Raw genomic sequence first — 13,540 nt, 5'->3', positions numbered from 1 at the left:
AGATACTTACAGCAGAGGGAAATTTGTGTGGAGGAACTAGGCTGTGAGCTGTGAGAAGGTAATTCTCTTGGCTGCTGGAAGAATGCATGTCTCCATCCTGAAAGTAATGTGGGGGCATTTGTACGGTACCCCATGGCATCCACCGCCATCCATCCTTATGCTGCTCTGACTACCTGCTTTATATAAAAGGTTAATCCCATCTGGAAACTTGCAGAATGTTGTTTGTTCTTTTCCTGGAGAAACATTCAAGGGGAAGGTTAGTGGAACGAACTACAGCCCCTATAGCCCCTTACACTGTAGCTCGTGTCTGGGCCACGACAGATATTTGTCACCTCCCTCCCCTATTACCCTTCTAGATTCCTCTCACTTTAAAGAGCCCCTCTGAATGTCTTGGTGGCTAAAGTATTAGGGTGACCCAAACACTCATCACTAAATCCCTTCATGCTATGTAATTCTCAATCTGTGACTGCTGTACCTGTCACTTAGCATCAAAAATCACAGAGAAATACCAGGAGATGCCAAATGCATTCTTCACTGCTACTTTTCCCAGCTTTATCTCCTCCTGATTATCGTGGTCAATTGTTCATACCAGAATGTGACTTATTTCCTTACATGATTGTCTCATGGCACAAGGAGCCAAAGTAGGCAAAAGGCAGGGCTTAAAGTTTAGTGGTTCTTTTGCTATTTCCCGGTAAAAGAATTTTCCTTCTTGGAACCAAGATATCTTGGTTCCAAGATATTCATAACCAAGATATCTTGGTTCCAAGATATTCATATCTTAGATTTTTGGGGATAGAAAGCACAAATTCCCAAATGAGTCACCAGAAATGATGGTAAGAAAAGTCTCTCCAAGTTGAACCTTACGTGCTCAGACTTCCATATTCTACCTCTTGAGGACACAACACTGTAAAATGATTATTGATTTAGACTGTACACTACATCCTGGAGAATGGTGCTCCATTCTCCCAGCCACCGTCTCCAAGCAGATATTTCAATTATTGTCTTCAGTGGCCTTTTTATTTGCATTCTGTGGAGTGTGGTAAATTTTAGGGCCAGTGGTTCCCATGATGAAGTACCCACATGTTGATATAGATTTACACTGAGCGAGAGGCAATGGTGCAATAAAGGTGACAACAGGGGGGTTTGGGCCACCTGCTCCTGCAGCCTAATCTCGTCCTCTTGTACTAGATATACCTATAACTGGGTATATTAATTTTTGTGTTTATTACTGCTGAGGCTGTGCAATCTAACGACTTGAGTTATCTGAGAGACCTCAGCTCATGATGTGTGGTTCTAGACATGTAGTCATGTGATATCTGATAGCCAACTGTGATTCCTGTACCAGAACCTTGTAGCATTCTGGCAGATATTTTTTTAAAGTAGTGTATAATTCTTTGTTATAGATGATAGGAATTTCTTCCAGTATCATAGGGGTCTGTGTTGTTCTTTTATTGGGGATTTCCCTAAACTCTACCAAAGGGTCACACCCTTTGTCACCACAGATGCCCTGACTAGTATAGAGTTTCCTAGGTCACATGGCCCAAGCAGTAGGGCTGATTACACCATGGCGTAGATGTGTTGCAGGGCCCTTTCCTGCTCAGAGCTCAAATCAGAAGGTAAATTTTCCATGTCACATGGTAAAAGGGACAAAACAGTATTCCAAGTGTGGAGTATCCTGACTCCAGAACCTAAAGATTCCTGCTAGGAATTGTGCTCCCTTTTTAGTAGTGGGAGATATGAGAGACTTAAAACATAAGTTGTCCTTTATTTTGGAGGGGAAATCTGGGCATGCCCCAGACCACAGGACTCTCCAAAACCTCACCAATGTGGAAGGCCCTTGAATTCTCAGAGTGTTCATCTCACATCTTCTACAGTGCTTGCACATTACAAGTCCACTAATATACCCACACTTTCTTACCCCTCTCTTTTGAATAATATAATATTATTGAAGTTGTAAGCCAATGGGAATTTCTGTAGAATGTTTAGGAGCTCCAGGTCCCTTGAAATTATAGTATGACTGACAGAGAAAGAGGGAGTTAACGTAGCTCTGGGAATAATCTGTGAATATAAACTACTTTGAACTTCCCTCATGATAGAGATGGAAAAGAACACCTTTACCTGGTAATTGCTACATATACATTCCTGAGACCTTATTAATTGCTCTAATAAAGATATTATATCTAGCACAGCAGCTATAGTTGGGGCTACTCTATGCTTTTGCAGAGTTTGCAATAATACAGTATAATCCTCCAGAATCCATCTGATTTAGAAGTGCCAGATAAATTCTTTTATAAATGATGAGTTAAATGGATATGTAATGAGGTTCATTACCTCTGCATTGTTTAGATATTCAAAAGTGTCATTAATTTTTGCCTTCAGATGAGGTTTTTTGGAAAATTTTATTTACTCTCTTAGCTGGGCAGATTCAGATGTTTCTGCTTGACCTCTCCTGTATTATAGCTATTACCCACAGGCTGAGGAACACATGTGGCAGTTCTGGCAATAACTGGGAATATCCATTCCAATTATACATACTGCTGAAATAACCATCAAATGGGTTCATGGACTCAGTAGAAATGTAGGTACTTAGATTCAATTTATCATCTGTTCTAATATGCATCCACTCTAAGAGGAGTGCCATGGTGACGCTGAGTCCACAGGTTATCAGTGTCAACCTGGTCTCTGTTTCCCAGCAGTTCCTGAAATATCCATGTATTCCCATTTCTCTAGTGTATTTTTTATTCAAGTGAATGGACATAGGTCTCCTTGTGGGAGGATTGGATGAATCATAACTGTATGCCCTGGTTGTATTACAGTTTCCTTTCTCTTGCAAACTTGGTCTTTCCATCAGTCAGTGCTATATCAGGTTTGAAGACTGGCTCAAGTCCAAAATCTGAGAAAGGATAATTATTTTTTTTATTGTACCAGCTGCCCTCTACCTCCACACCATCCATAATTTATTACTTTGATTATATAGATTGAGAAATAGCATTTTTGGCTGTCTCCGTGACATTTTGATTTTAGTAACCATCTTTATATCTCTTCACACATCTGTCTCCACTGGCTGCCACTCTGACCTTGCTGTTCTTTTTGATTATGCTTCACCACCAGAACCTAATATGTTCAGATTTTATCACCCTCTCTTACTATCAGGGAGTCAGTGTCTGTAGCATTATCGTCCCTTTTAAGCCACAGAACACAGAAGACATTAACTATTTATCTTCTCAGAATCGCTGGTGCCCTTCTCAACAGGATATTCTTTTTTTTTTTTTCATATTTGTATTTACCTTTATTCTCTAGGAGCAAACTATTATTTTTTAAAATTTTTATTGGAGTATAGTTGATTTACAATGTTGTGTTAGTTTCAGGTGTACAGCAAAGTGAATCAACAGGATATTCTTTATTGTTTTCATAAACAATGTTTTCTAGTTCCTCCTAGAGAATATAGTTAGCTAGTGGCTTCTTTGAACTTCATAGTCTATCCACCCTAGCTTGTCACTTCTCTGAGCTATTTTATTCCTACCTCCACCATTTCCCATGGTAACTCTTGCATTTTTACTTCATTTGGGGAAAGCCATTGATTTTTCCAAGCATCTAGGAGTCAAATTAGCCACTAATAGCACTGTCTCCTTGGCGAATGCAGGGTGTTAAATCCTGTATTAAAAGAGAGCAATTCCATATCAATGAATTCTCTCTTATCCAAATTTGTATTCCATCCTCCATATTCCAGCTCTCAAGATCTTATCCATTTATATTCTCCTAGTACACATTGGCTGGGTCCTACAGCTCCTTCAGTTTATAGTGCCTTTTCTTACTTAATAGGCCCAGCAGTTCCTGGCTCTGTTACATTTTGATTTGACCTTAGTTATGGGGCTGGTGGCCAGCACTGAAGGTGGCTGTAAATCCAGAGAGGAGTGCCACCTGACTTGCAAGACAGAAAGAAGCTTCTGAATTGTCTTTAAGCAAGAGGGGAGTGCTAATCTTATTAGGGACAAACAAATGGGCTATTTCTGCTGCCCAGAGAGTTTAGAAAATCTGAGTTTTCAAGTTCTTGAGCATATCAACCCTTATACAGGTTAGAAAGTTTGAGTCACCTAGAATCCATGTACATGGTCTGCATTTCATATAATTCTATTTTAATGATTTCAAAGAAGTAATTTAATTCCTATTCAAAAACAAATTTAAAATTGTGAATGAAGTTTATCGATTACATGTATATCCATTTATAACCATTTAAAATTTGTTGCCTGCTAAATAAATGCACTTATTGCATGTAAGCATGTTTTAATCTAGCTTCACTTATTTGCTTAATTATGCATACATAAAGTTTTATTTTGCTACTTTTTGTCATAAGTACAAATTACCTAATTTCAAAAGTAAATAAAACAGGTTTAGCAGTATATCTGACTATAGTAGCCAGACTTCAAAATGGCCCCATTGTCCCCCTACCTCCTGGTATCCATAGTCTTGTACAGTATTCTCCCACACTGTACATATAGTATATACTTTCATAATACTTTATTACTTTTGCACTCAGGTTATAAAAGACTGTGGTTTCCATCTGGGGATCTCTCCCTCCCTCTCCCTCTCTCTGGAGGAAGCAAACTGCCATGTTTTAAGAGGCCTTATAGAGAGGCTGACAGAAGGAAGAGCTGAACTCTCTGGTGAATAGCCATGTGGGAACGTGTTGCCTTGCCAACAGACATGTGAGTGGGCTTACAAGTAGGTTCTCCTGTCCCAGGCCACTTTTAGGATGACTGCAGCACTGGTGCGTAGTTTGAGTGAAATCAGTTGCAGAATCATGAGGCAGAACTCAGCTAAGCCATTCCCACATTCCCGATCCTCAGAAACTGTGAGAGATAATAAATGTTTATTATTTTAAGCTGCTAAATTGTGGGGTAATTTGTTATGCAGCAACAGATAACAAATATATCCATCAAACATTTTAACTAATGGGAATTATGCAAATTCCTACCTTTTAAAAATCAAGCTACTATATCACTCAGATATCAAGACAACATAAAAAACATTTTTAATGCATCTAACTAATGTGTTCCATAATTGTTCCCTATTTATATGCAAATATATATTGAATGATAATTCATTTTCATTTCTAAAAAAATCTATGGATTTATTAGAAAAACAGTTAGAACCCAATTATCAATAAGAGAGACAGATATATTTATAAGAATAAGCATATACATTTAAAAACTATATTCAGCCTCAAATTAAAAAAAAAAAAGCTAGCTAAAGTAAACTTACAGACTCAAAGCCACTTTCCATCCTAAAAGTAGTTCAAAATTTAAGATCACAAGATATAGGCCCTTCCCCTCCAGCAGGTGCAAACTGTTATTCTCTGCCTCACTTGTCCAACATGTTTGTAAAGAAAAGATAATAAAGTTGGAGAAATATTAATTTTCTGTGTAAGAAAAATGAGAATATGGAAGAAGAATTCAGCTTCTGCTCTAACAGCTCTCAGCCAGAGTCACATTTAAAATAGTGGATGAATGGCTTCTTTCCTCCCCAGCAAGCAGAAGTGTTCCAGTCCAGAGAGGAGGTCCTCCATCCTCACCAAAGCTTAAAGGGCTTTGCTACCGGTTAACTCTGTGTTATCACGAGAGAGAACTTTTTAGTTATCTGTTTTTCTAATGAGGGAGTAAATTCTGTTTTATAAATAACTATAGTTAAATAAGATGAAAAACTAAGATGTTGATTCCTTTTTTCTTTGTATTATTATTGGGGTGGGGGAAGCAATGGATCAAAACAATAATGGGATCATTTCTTACCTCACAAGAAGAGAAATTAATGCATGTTTATATGGATGTACACGTGCCCATGGTAATATTTCTAATTTTATTGACTTCCCCTCTTTTGTTCAAAGTATAGATGATTCTTCTCTAATAAAGCCAAGAACTAAGGAGGAGGATATTTAGCCTCTAGGTTTAGCATTTCATCCAAATTCTAGGTATAGCTGCTGTGATAATTGAGTCAGGAAACTATCACTACCCCATTTGCACCCATGAGTCTTCTCCTCCACCTGCGCACATAGAATGGAGGTTCATATCATAACTTTAGGTAATTTTCTGAGGAGAAGAGAACATTTAAATCAGAAAAATGTGAAAGAAGTCATGGTGGTGTCATCAGAATGAAGTTTTCTAATAGAGATATAAGAAGTCATTTGAAAGGTTCAAATTTAATTCATTAATAAAACTAAAGAGGAGAGGAGGATAAAGAGCTCTGTTGGAAATGATGAGAAAGGAATGCACAGAGAGGTATTCTGAGGCAAAAGCCATGAAGAGAGTGGCATTATTTTGTAGATAGATAAATATAGAACTATACAGCTTTAAGCTATGCAAAATTAAGAAATGAAAGAGAGGAGAATAGTTTAAAATATATGTTATTGATTTGAGCTAAAGAACTTATTATGAATTACTCTTGAGGGTTTGCTATGTATTTTAGAGTGCAGAATGATCAAGCCAGGTAACTGGGGAACTCTCCAGGAATAGAAATTGGCTGCATATATTAAACATCACGCCTCTGTATTTTTAGGAAGCTCTCCAAAAAAGCTCATCAATCTTACAGTACAAGGAATCTTGAGCAGTGATTGTGTTAGACTGCTTTGCATGGAATTCTTGGCAATAAATAGCAATGGGTTATTGGGCAGCTTGTCAACCACATATCATATATTTGTTCTTCTAAAAGGGAAACTTATTTCCCAGTGGAGAAGTGAAATCTACAGCAGGGCCTCATTTTGGAATAAAATAGAACACTATGGGGCAAGATCTGAGTTTCTTATTTGCCCTCTGAGATGTCAATTTCTTTTATTGAATTGGCTACATTTTTCTTCTTTTTAATTGTATAGTTTTTCTTATTTCTAATCTTATATACTTTAAATTAAACTGGAAAATTCACTTTTTTTCACGTAGAGTGAGATTAAATTACTGTGAACTGCAATGAGGGAGTAGGTGGCTGGAAATAAGCCAGGATTCAAGGAAAAGGAGGGTGAATGTGAACTCTGTGTGTCTCCCATCTTAGCCTTGCTCTGTTGCTGACAGGATCAGAGAGGTGTGGCAAGCAAAAAGCAACTGTGGAAGCAAGAAACCAAGCACTGAGAAAAATGGATCAGTAGAATCCGTTTTTAACTAAACAGGTTAGAAAAGCAGTCATTCATAGCAAGCTATTAAATGATGTGAAAACCATTTGAACTATAAGAAGGCTTAAAGTTCAGGAAAGCAGAGTTGAAAATAATATTGAAGGTGCTTGAAGAAATGTAGCAAGAGTGAGATAAAACATTTAAAAAATATAAGATAAGCCTCTGTGCATGAAGCTGTTATTGATACTTAGTTTTGTAATTCTACCTTCTTACAGGAGCACTATGTAAAACAATCTTGCTTTTAAGCAAACTGAGTAATTAAGAGTTAATGACTCAGTGTGGGATAGATGGCTCCATGTACCTTTTACTGGCTATCAGGTTATTCTCATATTTTCCTCCCTAAAACGATTAGTGACGTCATGATACCAAGATGATTCTTCTAGAATTATACTTTATTGAACTCTTATCCACATTCACTTTCACCTTCACCTTTACCCTAGTTTGCCACTCACTTCTGTCCTACGCTTGTTGCTCTCAAAATTTCAACCCTTCACTATCTCTATTCTTCGAAGCCCTCTCTCTGATCATCACCTCCTTTTGATTTGCCAGGATGCCTTTGATGTGCTCCTGTCGGCTTTCTGCTGTCCCTCAACCCAGCGACATCCTTTCTTCTGACCTTAACAAGTTTTAAGCCCATGATCAATCATTGTAAAACTATCTTACTTACACCTCAACTTCCCTGCCTCTCTCATTCCTCAACACACTCACTTGACAAAACCACAACCCTGTTGAAATCCAACTCTCTGCCTGCCTCATCCTTGCATCTAGAGCTTAATGTAGCTGTGGGAAAACATACAACCACAATGACTCTTTGCACTTGAATTTCTTGATCTTAAACCTTATGTTGACTTTAATGCTGTCCTGCAATCATTCTATATTCCCCTCACTCACTCACTGGCCCACTCTCCTAGATGACTCTCTGATACCTGCTCTTCTCTTTAATACCTCCTCCACCATCCTCAACCTTATCATGATTAATAATGCACAAAATTAAGTAATCAAACTATCATTTCTGCAGGCTCCTCCAACATCTAACCAGAGAGGAAACCATGCTTTTCTTCTTGCTATAGATTAGCTGTTTACATTCCTGTCAAAAGCTAATATTTACACTTGTAACCTTGATCACACCTACTCAAGAACATTGCTCTAGCAATTTCTCTCCATCTTATATCCTCATTTTTCACTTCTCTACTAAATTGTTTCTTTAGTCTCTCCATCTTACTTATAGCCTCATTTTTCACTTCTCTACTAAATTGTTTCTTTAGAATAGTCAACAATTCTCTATGAGTCATACAAAATGATGTTATTTCTCCCATTCAAAACAATTCTCCTATTAAAAACAAACTTATCTTGACCCCACTTCCCTGGATGCCTACTACCCCAATTTTTGGTTCTCTTCACAGTAAAATAAGGTGATATTTTACTGTAGATTCTATTCTTCCTCCAATTTTCTCTTGACTTTATGTGATTCAGTCTTCCACTCTCATCTCTTGACTGAAACTGCTTTTTCACTGTCACCAGTGAACTCTAGTGCTACTAAATACAAGATTTAGTGCTCAATAGTCATATGTGACATTGTTGATAACTCTTTTCCCTTGACAAACTATCTTCCTTAGGCCTCCAGAGTGACCATGGTGTTGTGCTCATTGTTGTCTGATTTGCATCTTATTCATTTGTTGCTATAGCTCAGTCTCCATGGTGATTCCTCTGTTCTTCCAATTTCATAATGAACCAGTTTGGGAGCCCCATTTCTTAACTATCTGTACTCCCTTGGTAATCCCATATAATCTTATGTCTGCAAAGTCTGTTATAAATGACATGAATAAATCTATTTGCTAATTCCCAAATATACCCAGACCTCTATTTCCAAATTCATAGATACATCTGCCTACCTGATAAGTCCACCTCTAAAACTTAAATATATTTAAAATTGAACACTTGATCATCACTCCCCATTCCAAAAGGGGGGAAAAAAAAGCTGTTCTACCCATATTCTTTCCCATCTATCTTAGCTGATAGTAACTTAATACTTCTAGTTGCTGGGGACCAGCACTTGGAGTTACCCTTAATTTCTCTTTCTTTGTCTCAAAACCAGTGTGTCAAAATTTCCTGTTGTCTCTACTTTCAAATAAATCCTTAATCTGACACTGTCTCCCCACCTACCCTATTACTACCCTGATCCACCTCACTATGCTCTTTTACTTGATTCTGCAATAGCCTCCTATCTTGTGTCTATGATTCCATCCCTGCCATGCACACCTCCTTAAAGTTTATTCTCCAATATTTGTCAGATTGACCAGGTAAATCATGTCATTCTTACCTTCAAATGTGTCAAAGTTTCCTTGCTGCTCTTTGAGAAAACTATTAAGATCATACCATGGTCTGCAAGCCTTTACATTATTGACTCCCTTTAATCATCTGTCCTGCTTCTCCCACTACAATCTCTCTCGTTCATGCCACTGGGTCCACAGGGATTTTTTACAATTCCTCAGATACTCCAGACAAACCCCTCACTTCGTCGTGACTATTCTCTTTGTCTGAAACTTCCCCCTCTAGATAGCTATATGGCTTTACTCCTTGCATCCTTCTAGTCTTTGCTTAGAAGTCCCCACCTCAAAGAAGCTATTAAAGATTAAAGAGACTGCATGGAAGAATCACATTTGCAGAAAACAGGGTTTTCATATTGCTGTTAATTCCATTTTGCTTTCTCTTAGAGGCCATTTGAGGAAACTTTGAGATCAGAGAGTGAAAACATTGTGCTGCCAGTAATCAGGATAAAGAAAGCTGAAAAGCTACCTGCTCGTCTGAATGAATTTGTACCATTTTTCATACATGGAAATCCTTGCTTTCGTGCTGCCTCTACTCACCCTTCAAGTTTGATAGGTTTCTAAGTACTCAGTCATTGTTACTGTGTCTGAGGCTGACCTGGGCATTCTGGCTTGACTCCTTTATGTTTCCGTGATCGACAGTCTTCCTCTTCGACAGTGCCTGTGCTTATAGATTTTAGTCACTTGTTCCCTGTCCCAGGCTATGTTTTCAGATTGAGGTCCAGCTACATATCAAGGCAAGACTGCCAACACACCATTCCCTTGCTTGGGACCGCTAACAGATTTAGTTCATCTCTTAGTTTCTCCTTTAACAGTCCCTATCTCTAAGTAGTAAAACCAGTGAGTCTTTTACAGACATTTATGAGCCGACTGACTCCTTTCTCTTCCCAATACAACTGCAGCATTGCCTTTCAACATTCAAGCATAGGCTCTCTGGAAAATCTACTCTAGTGATTCCTAATAATTATAGATGATGAGCCCTTAACTATATAATCACAAATTGACCCCTATAATGAAAAAGGAATTTATGTAAAATAATAAATAATTGCTTTACTTCATTGTTTTACCACAGAAAAGTGTTCCTTCACAATATGCCAACTGAATGTTATAAAACCTGTGATTTAATTTAAAATAACAGCAATCAGGACAGCACAATATAAAAACCGTGGGTTGATGTAAGCTATACTCTAAGGCCAGTTATATTCAGAGCTGGTCAGCTGGTAAAATTTGTCTATTTTTGATCAGCCCCATAAATGTTGGAAACTGGCTCTCTCTCTGTTGAAATTTATGGTAGCTGACAGACGTAGAATGGCTAAAATATTCTCTAGATGAATAACGTACTTGCATGCACAAGCATGCATCTAGGGAGGCCAGTAGGAAAAAAAGCAAAAATTCGATCCATAAAAGATCCTACATCTAGAAATTGAAATGCAGAATTTTGGTTTGCCAATTGCCAATAATCAAGATCACAGAATCCCACTTCTGGAATCTTGTCAGGTGTGCCTCTGCTATCAATTTCATGAAAGTTATGTTCAGGTAGCCAAACCACCAAAGAGATGTGATTTCCTAATTTAGAACACAGGTTATGACTATCTGTGACTCTTAAGATAAATCTATCTCATAAGTGTCTGTCTATATGATGAAATTCGGTCTGAGAACTATTTTCATTATAACTTGATAGCAAGGTTGTAGGGACACATTAAGCTATATCCATTTCAAATAATTTTTAGTTATCTACCAATAAAAGATTCTAAGAATTCTTCATGTCAAACTGGCTTAGTTTAGTTTACCTTTAATCAAAGAGGATGAAGTTGAGTAAAAATGATTTATAAGAAGGAGATAAGAATTCCAGGCCTGAGGAAGAGTACAAGTATAAAGAAATTTATAATAAGATAAATAATCACAGTTCACATGGAAAAGCTTACTTCATACGGTGGTAGGTTGGATGAATGGAATCTTTTATTCAGTATAATTCAGTAGGTTTTAAATTTAATTTAGAATTAGATTATGAAAATATATGTATTTTTTGTTACTAGCCAAGATTGGGAAAGCTAGATTTTTTTTTTTTTTTTACTAAAGGACAAGAGTGTTGAATAAAAATTATGTATATAATTAGAAATGTTAAGCTTAGCATGCCATAATGACAGGAAAATGGAGTATTTGAACGCCTGTTGCATAATGCTCATTTATTTTCCCTACTCACAGGGGTCATTTGAAGGATGTCATCTATTCTTCAGACAGGAAGATCAGAGAATTGTCCCCCTGTTTTTTTGCTATATTTTCAGAAGTAGAGCAGTCTGGAAATCTGCCTTTTAGTAGGGGAAAAAATCTTAGAAAAGAGGAAGTAGTGGAAAATTATCTTCAGTAATGTTTAAAAGAAAGGATTCCTGAAAAGTGGCAAATGTAATAAGAGTAACTCCCTTTGTGCTTCCTTAAATGATTGTCACAATTACAGATAGTTCTGATCTCTTTTCTTCCAACTTCTTGAACTGACAGGACAAAATCTAAGGATTTCATGATTTGATATCAGAGCATAAAATATTTCTTTCATCTGGTGAGTCAACCTCAATATTTCCTTGAAAAGAGGAAAAATGAGCTGAGGTTGGAAAGTACAAATACAATCAAAGGCTACACAAAATGAGGGGAAGAATTAAGTCTACTTTATGGCCCTTATACCTGCTATGAGAAATATCTGACTTGTATGAAATAGTCATTGAGAATGGGTTAAGAAAGAAAACAACAAATGCAGTGACAAATATATGCCTCGTTTTAAATTATATTCTACAGATTCAGTCATAATATATATATACACTCACCACCCTCCCCCAAGAGTCTTGAAATAGCTTATGTCAAAATTTTGTAATATTAAGAAAATTTCCATCATATGCTATAGTCATTATTCTATTCAATGCAGTTTCCACGTTCCTTAATCTGATAGTTTTTTTTCATGTTTCAAGTACACACTTTGTCTAATCATCCAGTTTGTAAATTTTTCTATTCTGGAAGATCTTGCACAAATTAAATCTGAGAAAAAGATTTGTATGCAATTCCAAGTAGCCTTATTTATGCTTTTAAATACGTATAGATTTTCCAACCTATATACAATTGGTGGTTTTGATCTTGAATACATACCACACCAGGTCTAGGCAAAACAGTAAGTCTATTCTTTAACTCCATGTTATTTATTTTTTGTACTACCAAATTAGTACTACTTGGTCTATTTTGACCGAAAGATATCCAGTTTTACCTTATACAGATTTTTTCCTGTAATTTTCGTACTTTAGGATGCTTTTATATCTGTACTGAGCCTCATCATTGTTTTTAAATGTTAGAAATTGAGGCTAACTATGTGAACACGGAAGTAAAATTCATGTAATCTCTTAGAACCTCAGTTTTCTCACCTGAAATGTAGTAAAACTCATGAGTAGCCATAGACTGTGTAATTTAATCTTAGTTTTATACCTATAAAAAGAGTTCTAGCCCTGCTTAAATTTTTATTAGGCCAAGGATACGCTGCTTTAGTTAGAGTTTGCATCCACATTGTTAATATATATAACATGCTCTGGCAGTGAGACTCTGCTTCGGAAGAGGGCAAAGACGAACAAATTGAAAGCTAAAGATCTATCCATTGTGATATCTGTGTTTTTACCTTCCACATTCGTTTTGTATATACAATATACAATATTGTATATACAATATTCGTTTATATATACAATGAATTGCGTTGTGTTTCCATGCATAATGCAAAAACTGTTTGCATCTGAAGTATTTTGTGAGCATTAAGAAATACCTGCAGTTGAATATGGTTAAAATAACAACATCAAAAATAATAACGATACTTATATAACATCTACTAAATGCCAGACACTGCACTGAATTTATGTTTCCAATATGAGGAAGGTGTAATTATTTTACCCATATTTATATTAGAGAAAACTGAAGCGCCAAGAGGTTATGTGACTTTCCTACACTCACCCAGTCTGGAAGTAACAGGGTTGGGATTCACTTCCAGCCACTTTAGCTCCAGACTCCACGTTTTAAATAATGAGTAAATTGTGAG

Source organism: Leucopleurus acutus (assembly GCF_964270905.1).
Source record: "Leucopleurus acutus genome assembly, chromosome: 18".
Taxonomy (NCBI): Eukaryota; Metazoa; Chordata; class Mammalia; order Artiodactyla; family Delphinidae; genus Leucopleurus; species Leucopleurus acutus.
The sequence above is the reverse complement of the archived record's forward strand: the minus strand, read 5'-3'. Positions refer to the sequence as shown.